Here is a 13,192-nt window from a genome sequence, read left to right as displayed (position 1 = left end):
CATCTCCATTTAGGAAAGCCGTCTTTACATCCATTTGGTGTACTTCAAGTTTGTACAACGCTGCAAATTGTAAGTACCATCCGTATGGAGGTTATTCTCGTCACAGGAGAATAAGTGTCAAAATAATCCAAACCCTCGTTTTGCCTATAGCCTTTAATAACAGGTCTAGCCTTGTATTTGTCTATTGACCCATCAACTTTTAATTTGTTTTTGAAAATCCACTTGGAAGTCAAAGGCTTACACCCAGGTGGCAAATCCAGTAATTCCCAAGTGTGATTTTGCATGATAGAGTCAACCTCACTTTTGATTGGTTTTTTCCACAGAGGACCATCAGTAGAGCTTACTGCCTCTTTGAAGGTACGGGGATCACCTTCAACCATATATGACAGGAAGTCAGGTCAATAGGATTTTGCGGTCCTTGCCCTTTTACTTCGTCTCGGTTCAACCTCAGCCTCAGACTCAGATTCGGACTCCGACTCAGATTCTTGATCATGAGCATCATCAGTTTCGGCTCGGTTGTCTTCACGTGCCCGTTTAGAAGAATTAAATTCCTCTCTAGACTTCCGTGGAAATACATTTTCAAAAAAAAGATGTATTTCTCGATTCCATTATCGTATCCTTATGGATTTCAGGAATATTCAAATCGTGGACTAGAAATCGATAAGCCGAACTGTTATGTGCATATCCAATAAAGATGCAATCAACCGTTTTAGGCCCATTCTTCACCTTTTTAGGTTTAGAAATTTTCACTTTTGCCAAACATCCCCATACTTTTAAGTATTTGTAGGATGGTTTTCTCTCGTTCCATAACTCATATGGAGTTTTCTCTTCTTTCTTTTTGGGCACCTTATTTAAAAAGGTAATTTGCCGTGAGAATCGCGTCTCCCCACATGGTGGGTGGCGTCCCAGAACTGAGTAGCATAGCATTCATCATATCCTTTAGAGTGCGATTTTTGCGTTCTGCTACACCATTGGATTGTGGTGAGTATGAAGCAGTCCTTTGATGTATAATCTCATTCTAAGCACAAATCTCAGCAAATGGCGATTCATACTCACCTCCTCGGTCACTTCTTAGTGCCTTAATTTTCTTGTTGATTTGGTTCTCAACCTTATTTTTATAGAGAATGAACTTCTCTATGGCCTCACTTTTGCATTTTAGCAAATACACATAGCAATATTTCGTACTATCATCTATGAAGGTGATAAAGTATTTATTATTCCCTCTAGATAACGTTGATTTTAAATCACACACATCTATATGAATCAAATCAAGGGGTTCATTGTTTCTTTCAACACTTTGGAAAGATGATCTAGTCAGTTTAGCCTCTACACAAGTTTCACACTTATGTTTTGAATCAATTTGGAATTTTAGTAAGTGTTCCATGTTAATTAACTTTCGCAAAGTATCATAATTAACAAGTCCAAGTCTACCATGCCATAAATTGGAAGACTCAATCATGTAGATGGAAGTAGAAGCTTAATTCATTTTCTTGATCAAAGTCATTACATTCATTTTGATCATCCCACCCGATACATAGCTCTTACCCACAAACATTCCATTCTTGGATAAAACAAGCTTATCAGACTCTATCACTATGCGGAACCCATTAGAGTTCAACATTGCACCAGAACTCAGGTTCTTGCGGATCTCCGGAACATACAAGACATTGTTCAGAGTCAACTCCTTTCCAGAGGTCATCTTCAGAATCACCTTTCCTTTCCCCTTGATGGCGGAGGTTGGAGAGTTCCCCATGTACAGAATCTCCCCTTCCTCAGATGGTTCGAAGGTGGAGAACATCTTCTTGTCAGCACAGACATACTTGGTGGCTCCAGTGTCCATCCACCACTCCTTGGGGTTTGAATCCACCATGTTCATCTCAGATATCATGCAACACAGGTTCATGTCTGCAACATTATGAGTGACAGCTTCAATCAGGTTTGCCTCCTTCTTTTTGTTCCTCATCGGTTTGTTGCAGTCGAGAGACTTGTGACCAGCCTTGTAACAGTTGTAGCACTTACCTTCAAACCTTGGTTTCTTGGAGATGCCTCCTTTCGGCCCCAGCTTAGACCCTTGATACTTACCTTTCTTGTTTTTGGAACCTTGACCATGTTCCATTATGTTTGTCTTGGCAGAGACGCCATTGATCCATGCTTTCTTCTCGAATCCTTGGTTGTCTTCCTCAATGCGAAGCCTAACCTCTAGATCCTCCATGGTCATTTCCTTTCATTTGTGCTTCAAATAATTCTTGAAGTCCTTCCAAGCAGGTGGTAACTTTTCAATAGCACATGTCACTTGAAAACTTTCACCTAGTTGCATTTCTTCAGCGTGAATCTCATGCAGGATTAGCTGAATCTCCGAGAATTGACTCATCACGGTCTTTGAATCCACCATTTTATAATCAAGGAAGTGGCCCACAATAAATTTCTTGGCGCCGGCATCCTCGGTCTTATATTTTTTCTCCAAGGATTCCCATAGCTCATTTGTCGTTTCCATGCTAATGTACACATTGTACAATGAGTCGGCTAGACCATTCATGATATAATTCCTACATAAGTAGTCAGAATTATTCCATGCATTCACAGCAGCAATCTTTGCTTGATCTCCATGGTCATATTCCTTGAACTCAGGAACATTCTCCGTCAAAAATCTTGCCAAATTCCGAGTGGTCAGATAAAACATCATCTTTTGTTGGCACCTCTTAAAATGCAAACCATTGAACTTCTCAGGTTTTTCCCCATGGGATACTGAGACAGGTACAACGGGAGCAGTCGGCACAGTTAGCACCAAAGGTCCCTTGTCATTTCCAGAATTTTCTCCGCTAGTCATTTTTGGAAACTAGAACACACACACAATGTGTAAGTTTACTTGAAAAAATGTAGATAAATATCGAAAACAAATTATATAAGCAATATCAAATATAAACGTCTTAAGATTGTTAGAAAAACAGTGATATATTGCGTATATAATTTAATAACCTGAATTATAAATAATTATAAATCATGCAACTCTAAAAGGAAGAACACGACAAGAAATTCAACCAAAATACCGAACAATTGGTGATGGAAGAACTAGTCGAGACGTGTGTGATACCACACTGTCCTTAAGACGTTTACGCCTCCTCTACCGGTGCAAGGATGTTCGGCGCTTGTCTCCCAGGATATAACGACTAAACAATTCTAGGAAGTTGAACTACTAACTAGAACCTTCAACGAACTCGAAAGGTACCTCTTTCTATCACCAGAGAAAAGCTAAGAACTTTGAGAGTGGGAGAGGATTGTGTTTCGAATAGATGATTTACAATGAAAGGATGGTAGCTATTTATACAGTGAAGATTTGCAATCAGCAATGAATAGGATGGCTGTTATAGAAATCAAAAGATCATAACATATATGAGTTACATATGTTACAAGCACTGATTTCAATTATGTTATAATTCTCCATAACACATAGTTGTTACAAAAGAAGAATTTGAACAGTCAAGAGAATTTGAAATGTCAAAACCGAATTTTCAAAAATGCAAAAAGAATCTGCATTCAAACCCTCAATTCGGTGTTGCATTCGTGTCCGCAGGTCGCACGGGCATACACGAGTTTCCCTTGTGACCTGTGATTTGCACCCCCCTACGCATGCGCGAGAGGGTATAAGGGGGCTTACACACTTTACAATCCATACACAATGGATTCTATATAAAGTCTTTTCAACACTTCTCGTTTCCAATGTGGGACAAATACATTTCCCTCATTCTAAGTAGCCATCTTTGAGTGACAATTTCTTATTCACCCACAAACCAAATTACACAAACAAACATATGATCTTGTAGCCCTCATTATGGAGAACTCAAATCTATGTTCATCTTTGATTAATTATAAATTTAACTTAATTTAATTAATCAATTAAAATTTGGTTTTAAATGGTTTATAAACCATTTTTCCAACAACAAGTTTATCCCTGAACGCTGAATGCATGTATGATTGTTGATCATTGATTTGGTAAAATGTTAAGATACAAATTCAACAAATAACGTAATACCTTACGACATGCTGTCCCATTGGTTAAGACATCAGAAAAATGACTGCAAGGCTCGTTCAAGATCATTTCGGAAAGGATGCTGGGAAAAAGAAAAATATATAGTGCCGTTGTTTTTTTAACTGATACCGGTCTAAGATAACCTTGTGACATCCACATCACAATCAAATTGTCTTTGTTAATGACATGATCTTTTGGAAACACAATACAATACAAATGAGAACGTTTGATATTTGGAGCTAAATCATAATAACTTAGTAGCAATGGTTGAAAAATTTGATTCTCGACTACCTCCAACTCCCATATCTTACTCTAAAACAGCCAACCACTCTTTCTTGATTTTCTTAGAGCGCATTAGAGCACCTAAAACCTTTGCAAGAAGAGGCAAACCTTTACATCTTTTTACAATCTGTTTACCCAAAAATTCTAACACTTTTGACTCGTTTATTTCCCTCTTAGCTAATGATTGTGATAGAATATTGACCAACAACATTGTTGACTCAACTTCTCCAATTGTCTCATATTACTAGTTGTTGCTCCCATGATATAAACCAAAACGCACAAGGCGGTGACTTCATTTAAAAAAAGATGTCATACTAACATACTTCACAATTTACATGATCACTTGTTAATGAAGTATCCAGCTGTATCGGTTGTTTTATATATTGAATTGGTAATGTATTCTTAGGGTTTGATTCAAAGAATCAATGATTTACCAAGTCATAGTATTATTCCTGAAAATATGTTGTTTAATGAGTGATCAAGCTAGGTATCCTTTCTTTATAACTCTGGTACAGACAAGATGGATTGAGCAAATTCACTTAGTTCTTTCTACAACTTTGTTAGATCTTGAGAGGCGAAGTGCGTACTAATCAAAAGGTATCCACAACCATATTTCTTTGACATCCCGACCTAAAAATATGAAATTGTTCCAGGAGAATTACTATTCTACCCTTGTTTGTGTCTTAGCCTAATAGGTTTCATGTTAGGAGATAGGTTAGCATCTCCGTAATAGATTAGGACTCTGAATCCTACATGATTGTGGTTTTGTAATGCCTATATATAGGCCCCCATATCATTCAATAATACACAATTATTCATCCTGAAACACGTTATCAACACGTTGCCCTAAAACCCTGAACCTTTAGAACCCTAGATTTTTTTTTCTCTTCCTCCGCCGGCAGCCGTCGATTCCGGCCTCCGGCATCTGCTCCCTGCACGCATGCAGCCCTGCACGCGGCCCAACCCCGCAGCCTTGCACGCGATGCAGCCCCACAACCCCTGCACGCAGCCCCGCATGATCTCCTCCGCATTCGCTCCGCAAAAAAAAAAAACATCTTTTTGCCCCGCAAGTCCCCGCATCAAAACATTCAAAATTGCTCCTCCCGCATATTCACGCAAGAAACGCGAAATTCACAAGTAATGACTTCACTCAAGAGAAGCTACTCCTGTATATTACAAACCTTCAAAGGTAAATTTTTTATAAACGTTCCCGCTTTTGAAGGTATAGATATATTATATCGTGCGCTATTAGCCTTCTTCTTGTCTTAATTCCGGCCTTTCTTATAACGCCGATGAGACTATCAAGGGATGGTTTTCCCCTCTTGGTCGATGTTTTCTGTGTGACGGTCCAGGGGGAGTCACGATTGTTTTAAAAAGGAAGTTAATCGATTTTCGTGTGGTCACCTGAGTGCACCGCTGTTTTGGGTGCGATCATGAGTATCACCGTTTGCATCGATTTTTCTTGTGACCATATACGTCACCCCTTCTAATTCCTATTATACTTGAATCTAATCGATTCCGTATTCGTTTTGTAGATGTCATCGCCATCTCGACCAGAATTTAGCCTTCTTGACCTAGAAGGAAAGGAATACCACCGTTGGGTTTCCGACATGGAGCTCGTTTTTGAGAGCCGAGGGATCGAAGACATGTTTGCCGACCCTCCTGCTGATTTCCCACCCATGGCTAAGACTCAGACTCTCATCTTCATGAGACGTCACATCCATGCAACTCTCAAGAGGCAATACTTGAACGTAAAATATCCTAAAGAATTATGGGACAAACTACGCTTGCGGTACAACAACGTTCATGATAAGCTTCTTCCTGAATTGACGTTAGATGGGATAACATCCGTCTATTGGACTATAAGAGAGTGGATGATTTCAATCAAGATATGCTATGCTTGCAATCCGATCTTGGCACCGTTGGTGTCATCAAGAACGACCTAGATCTTCTCAATAAGACATTTGACACATTTCCAATCAACTATGAGGTTCAAGCTCATATGTACCGCACTCATGTAGAGGAAGGGAAGATTCGGTCTTTCGCCGACTTAATGGCGCTCTTGGCTAAGAAGGAGAGACATTCTGAGATCCTCCTCAACAACAACAATAGACATGTTGGCACTAAAAGAATTTCTACGCCACAGTCTAACTATGGGAAAGCTCATAAGCAAAAGAATCAATCAAGGAACGCTCCATACCAGCACCAAAACAACAACTCTCATGGTGGGAGGCAACAAGGCCGGTCTCGGCCTCGGTCCAATACTTGGACAGTGATGGTGGCGGCGCCGCACCCTCCGGGGGAGGCCGTCCCCGTCCCAAAATTCAAGGAGGCCGTGTGCCTCCTCATGCCTCCACTTCCGGTAATGGCAAGTCTCCATGCTTCAAATGTGGCTCCTTTAAGCACTTTAATCGCGATTGTCGCGCTAGCAAAGAGATGATCAAGGCTTACTCCGCCTATAAGAAGTTTCTACAACCCGAATCGAATCATGTGGATGAGGACCATGAGATCGAGACTCACCATATCTCCATGAAGTCCGAGCCCCTTGCCTCTAAGGCTAGACCTTCGGCCGCTACCATGGACACTCCCGACTTTGACTAGTCGTTTTAGCTTCTTTAGCTTTATGATTCAAGTATTATTATGGCCGACCGCCATTGTTATTTTCATTGACTTTGTACTAGTCTTTTGATTTTGGAATTAGAAGTTCATGCGTGATGTATTAAAAATTGGCATTCAATAAAATTTCTCATTCTCTTTCTTACAAAACGATCTCTTTGAGAATTTTATTTACCCTATACTTAGCATGATGATCAACGTGTGCAACTCACGTAGTTTTTAAATTGAACGCTTTTGGGTTACATGGAACCCCAATAGCACTACATTGTGAATTTGGAACTTAAAATTTGGAAAACGAATCTCAGAACGTCAAAAACGATGTCGTTTTGCCCTTGGCCGGACCCGGTTACTGTTCAGCGTTTCCGGCACATTTTGCCGGCGTATTCGCCGTTTTTCGGCCAAATCCCGGCGTTTCCGGCACCGCCACCAGGTTCCTGCCGGCGTCCCCTGTCAGACCTGAAGTTCCGGCCTCCATACCAGCCAGTTCCGGCAGCCGCTGGCCGGTTTTCCGGCGAGTTTTCCGACGATTTTTTCGTCGTTTCTCGTCATTTTCTGGCATATTTCAGCAATCCCTACTGCCATGTTTTCCTCGTCCAAAATTTACCCAGTTTTGAGTCCTCATGACATGGTTTTCCGGTTCGTTTTTCCGGTTTTCTCCAAGTCTGTTATATGCACTCACCGGCACTCTTTGTGTGTGTTTTCACACCATTTTTGGATGGTTTCTACCACCCTAGTTTACTGTTTGGTATTTCACTGCTTCAATACCATGCTTTCCAACTCTTTACGTTGAAGAATGTAGTACTGTTGCCATGTGATACATTCGATGGGATCGCGCTTTGTTCTGATTCCCTTTCTTACAATATCCTACGGCGTATTGTATAGAATTGTTCCCGTGTCGCTGACTCTCTTAATTGTCATTTTGTAAATGTCCCGTGGCGAAATCGAATGTCTAGCTGATTGCGGAACCACCCACACTGTCCTACGGCACATGCAGTTGTTCACGGATCTAGTGTTTTCGACTTCTTCGATGACTACAATGATTGGCTCGAAATCCATCATTCAAGGAAGAGGCACTACTTCTTTCATGTTGCCTAATGGTACGACTCTCAATGTCGTAGACGCTCTTTATGCGCCGAAGTCTCCCCGCACCTTGCTAAGTTTTAAGGACATATGTGCCAATGGTTTTCACCTCGATACTTATGTTGAGAATGGAGAAGAATATCTTTGTGTTACCTCTGAGAAAGCAAGCCAGCGCCGCATCTTAGAGAAGATGAAGAGTCTTGGGAATGGTTTGTATCTTACATCCATTCGAATCTTTGAATCATATGCGGTTGAACGCAACTTTTGTGATTCAGACTCTTATATGCTTTGGCATGCCCGTCTCGGGCACCCTGGACGTGATATGATGATTATAATTCTTAAGAATTCACATGGTCATCCATTTTTCAAGTCCCGGAAGCGATTGGAGGATCATCTCACCCGTGCTCCACACGGTGAGGCCGTGCCTACCCATGCACCGCACGGTGTGGCCGCGCATGCCTCACTCGGCAGCTCCACTGTGTTCATGCCGTCGGTGGCGGCATCCCCTCCTTCACAGGAGCTTGTGATGCCTCCCATGCTTTCTCATGCCTCCATGGCAATTTCTGATGCCTATCGCTCGTTTTGCAAAGCTTGTTCTCATGCTAAATTTCAAGGAAGTCCTTCTTTTGCTAAGGCTTCAACCGAGAACTTTCCATTCTTACAACGTATCCAATGTGACATTTGTGGACCTATTCAACCAGAATGCGGACCTTTTTGATATTTTTATGGTATTGGTTGATGCTTCGACCCGTTGGTCACACGTCGCTTTGCTATCCACAATAAATGCTGCATTTGCTAAGTTATTAGCTGAGATCATCAAACTTCGGGCTCACCACCCCGACTATTCTATCAAATCCATTCGTTTGGATAATGCTGGAGAATTCACCTCCAAAACTTTTGATGATTACTGTATGTCTATTGGGATCGAAGTTGAACATCCCGTTCCTCATGTTCATTCACAGAACGGTCTAGCAGAGGCTACTATCAAGCGTATTCAGCTTGTTGCTCGGGCAATGGTTATGTGTACTAACATGCCGGTCTCTGCGTGGGGATATGCAGTGTTGCATGCAGCGACACTTATTCGTTTCCGACCCGCGGCTAACCAAGCGTTTAGTGCGTACCAGATGATAACTGGTTACAAACCCAATATTTCACACTTACGCATCTTTGGTTGTGTCGTCTATGTGCCTATTACGCCTCCGCTGCATACTAAGATGGCTCCTCAGAGACGATTAGGTATCTATATTGGCTATAATTCCCCAACGATTTTCCGCTACTTAGAACCAACCACCGGAGATCTCTTTACTGCAAGATTTGCAGATTGTCACTTTGATGAGACATGCTTCCCATCGTTAGGGGGAGATGAGAATGTAATCATTCCAAATGAACGTCAGGAATTAACGTGGTGTGTCCCCACTATGTCTCATTATGATCCCCGCACTGCTCAAAGTGAGTTAGAAGTGCAACACATTATCGACCTCCAGAAAGTCGCGAATTCGATGCCCGACGGCTTTGTAGATATTGCTAAAGTGACGAGATCGAACATACCCGCTGCAAATATACTGGCACGGTTGGATGTCCCAAAATACAGGCGTGGAAAACAAGCTCCTGGACCTAGCAACGTTGGCACCGCCCCTGACAGTGGGACGGAGGCCGGTGGCGGCACCACCGTACGCCGTGGTGTTGCCGGCGCCCCTTGTGGCGATGATGCTGAGATGGCCCAGCATGGAGCAACTTTGGCCTCGGCTCCTTAAAGGAAAAGGGGGAGACTGATAAACTCTAGGGATTCAAAACCTAGAAAGAAGCAAACATCTAAGGTACAACGCGTCATCAACGATGAATCACCATCGTATGAAATTGTCTCTGATTACAGCTATGTCCATGAATCAAATCAAGTGTTACCGTGGGACGCTATGGAACCTTGTTTGATGCCAGAGAACAACGAAATCACAGTGAACTACACAAGTGAGCAGTCGGTCCGAGACCGAGCCACTACATACATTGATGACGTTTTCGCTTATTCCATCGCATATGAGATCATATCTGAAGACGATGTTGAACCTCGCTCTGTAGCTGAATGCGAACGCATAGCAGATTGGCCGAAGTAGAAGGAAGCAATCTAGGCAGAACTTGACTCATTAGCGAAGAGAGAAGTCTTCGAAAAGGTTGAATTGACTCCAAGAGATGTCAAACCAGTTGGACATAAATGGGTCTTCGTTTGTAAGCGTAATGAGATGAACGAGATCGTGCGTTATAAGGCAAGACTCGTGGCGCAAGGATTCTCACAACGACTTGACATTGACTATGAAGAGACTTATTCTTCTGTTATGGACATCATTACCTTCCGCTACCTTATTAGTCTGGTAGTGTCCGAAAGACTAAACATGCAGCTTATGGATGTGGTCACAGCTTATCTCTATGGGGATCTTGACACAGAGATGTACATGAAAGCTCCAGAGGGACTACCTTTACCTCCATCAAGTGCCTCCAGACCACGGAGTGCTCATGTAGTCAGATTACGTTGTTCATTGTACGGGTTAAAGCAATCCGGAAGAATGTGGTACAATCGGTTGCATCAATACTTGGTGAGAAGGGGATATAAGAATGATGAACTATGCCCATGCGTGTTCATACGAAAGACAAATTCCGGATTCGTCATCGTTGCGGTCTACGTTGATGACATGAACATAATCGATACTCTTGATGAGATTGAAGATACCGTATCTTATTTGAAGTCGTAATTTGAGATGAAAGACCTAGGGAGGACGAAATTCTGTCTCGGCCTTGAACTTGTGCATAGGGCCGACGACATCTTAGTGCATCAGTCAAATTACACATAGAAGATGCTTCGACGTTTCAATATGAATTTATGCAGTCCATTGTCTACTCCCATGGTCATCTGAAGTCTAGATATCAAGAAGGATCACTTCCGTCCTAAAGAGGATGATGAAGAAGTTCTTGGTCCTGAAGACCCATACCTTAGTGCAATTGGGGCACTATTGTATCTTGCACAATGCACTAGACCGGACATATCTTTCGCTGTGAACTTATTAGCTAGATTTAGCTCCGCGCCTACGCTACGTCATTGGAATGGAATCAAGCATTTGTTTCGGTACTTGAAAGGTTCCCTTGACATGGGATTGTTCTACCCCTATTGCAGAGAGAACACCACCACGGTATCTCCCCACACCACCGCCGTCGCCGACCCCGGCCTTGCCGCCGTACGCCGCAGCAACGCCGCCGGCCGCCATGGCGTGGAGACCGTGCACAGTGCCGAGAGCAGCAACCGGTCCCGTGCAGCTCCTTCCCCCGATGCAAAGACTCCAAACAACTTTTTAGTTGGTTATGCCGACGCAGGGTACCTCTCTGACCCTCAGAAGGCTCGTTCTCAAACCGGTTATGTGTTTACCATTGGGAATATGGCGATATCTTGGAGATCCACGAAGCAAACTCTTGTTGCTACTTCTTCGAATCACGCGGAGATCATCGCTCTCCATGAAGCAGTTAAAGAATGTGTTTGGCTACGATCACTCATTCGCCATATCCGTGATTCTTGTGGATTAGTCTCTATAACTGATCAACCTACGTGTATTTATGAAGATAATGTTGCTTGCATAGAGCAGACAAAGTTAGGTTTCATCAAGGGAGACAACACCAAGTATATTTCGCCCAAGTTCTTCTACAACGTTCAACAACAGAAGTTCTTGAATGTTCAGATCAATCAAGTGAGTTCAGAATCCAATGTTGCGGATTTGTTCACCAAGTCTTTGCCTAAATATACTTTTGTGAAACATGTGAAGAGCATTGGCATGCGTCGTTTATCGGAACTCTAGACTTTGGTAGACTTCAGGGGGAGTCTACATCACATGTTAAGATCCTTAAGTAGTTGGTGCGTTGTGCTCTTTTTCCCTTCGATCAAGCTTTTGTTTTACCCAGGAGGTTTTTGTTTTGCTTGACAAGGTTTTTACCGAGGCAACGTTGTGCGCCATGCAACCTAGGCATGCGACACAATGGGGAGTGTTCCGGGAGAATTACTATTCTACCCTTGTATGTGTCTTAGCCTAATAGGTTTCCTGTTAGGAGATAGATTAGCATCTCCGTAATAGATTAGGACTCTGAATCCTACGGGATTGTGATTTTGTAATGCCTATATATAGGCCCTCATATCATTCAATAATACACAATTATTCATCCTGAAACAGAAATGAAGATATAGTTGCTTAATAAGTTATCTAAGCCAAACATGGAAAATGTATGAGACTGAATGTTATTTTCTCTTCCTCCATAAAGGGTACTGATCGAAATGGTTGTTTGGGGCCTAGACCTCATATGGATCCTCATACAGGCCTTTGGAAGGCTATATGGAATGCCAAGGTCCCTAGGAAAGTGACCTTGCATGCTTGGAGAACTTGTACCGGCCGGTATTTCACCTACAAGAGATGCTTTGAGCAGAAACGATTAGTTGGGGGACATGCATGAGCTGCTTGTTATGCAACCATGATTAATTATAAAGATGAGTTCAATTTATTTATGGAGTGTCCCTATGCTCAGGAGACTTCGTTAGCAGCATCTTTATATCAGCTACTGGAGCTACAAGTATACATCATCATTTGCTTATTGCGTATCATAGTATGCCAAAAGAAAAGTTTGCTCAAGTGCTTATGATTTTATAGTCCATTTGGACGAACATGAACTCTAAAATATGGGAGAACAAAAGCAAAAGACCAATGGAGGCAGATTTGTTAAGTTTGGGTTGGTACAATGACTTCAAGAAGGCTAATGTTAATGAGGCTGCTCAGCTCCGTGAGTTCACGCATCGGGCTAAACCTGAACAAGATTGGATCGAATGTAACAGAAATGGTGGGTACCTTGCAAACTCACGTAAAGGAGGTTGTGGTATGGTTATAAGAAATATGAGGAAGGTGCTTTTGTTGCAGACTTGCAGGTGCGCTGTTAAACCTTGTGTCCAATTGACTTCACCTTAATTTCCATTCAGAATTGTTGGCACTCCACGAAGGTATGACATTGGTTGAGACTTTGAACTATCCCAAAGTTATCTTGGACAGATTGTTCGTTACTAGTGCATGCAATCAAGATACAGCTGACATATAAACCCTGGGTCTTATTGTTAATAAAGTCATGAAGGGTTTAGAGGGATGAAACCCTGGGTCTTATATAGTAAAAAAA

Source organism: Argentina anserina, chromosome 6, assembly GCF_933775445.1.
Source record: "Argentina anserina chromosome 6, drPotAnse1.1, whole genome shotgun sequence".
Lineage (NCBI taxonomy): Eukaryota > Viridiplantae > Streptophyta > Magnoliopsida > Rosales > Rosaceae > Argentina > Argentina anserina.
The sequence above is the reverse complement of the archived record's forward strand: the minus strand, read 5'-3'. Positions refer to the sequence as shown.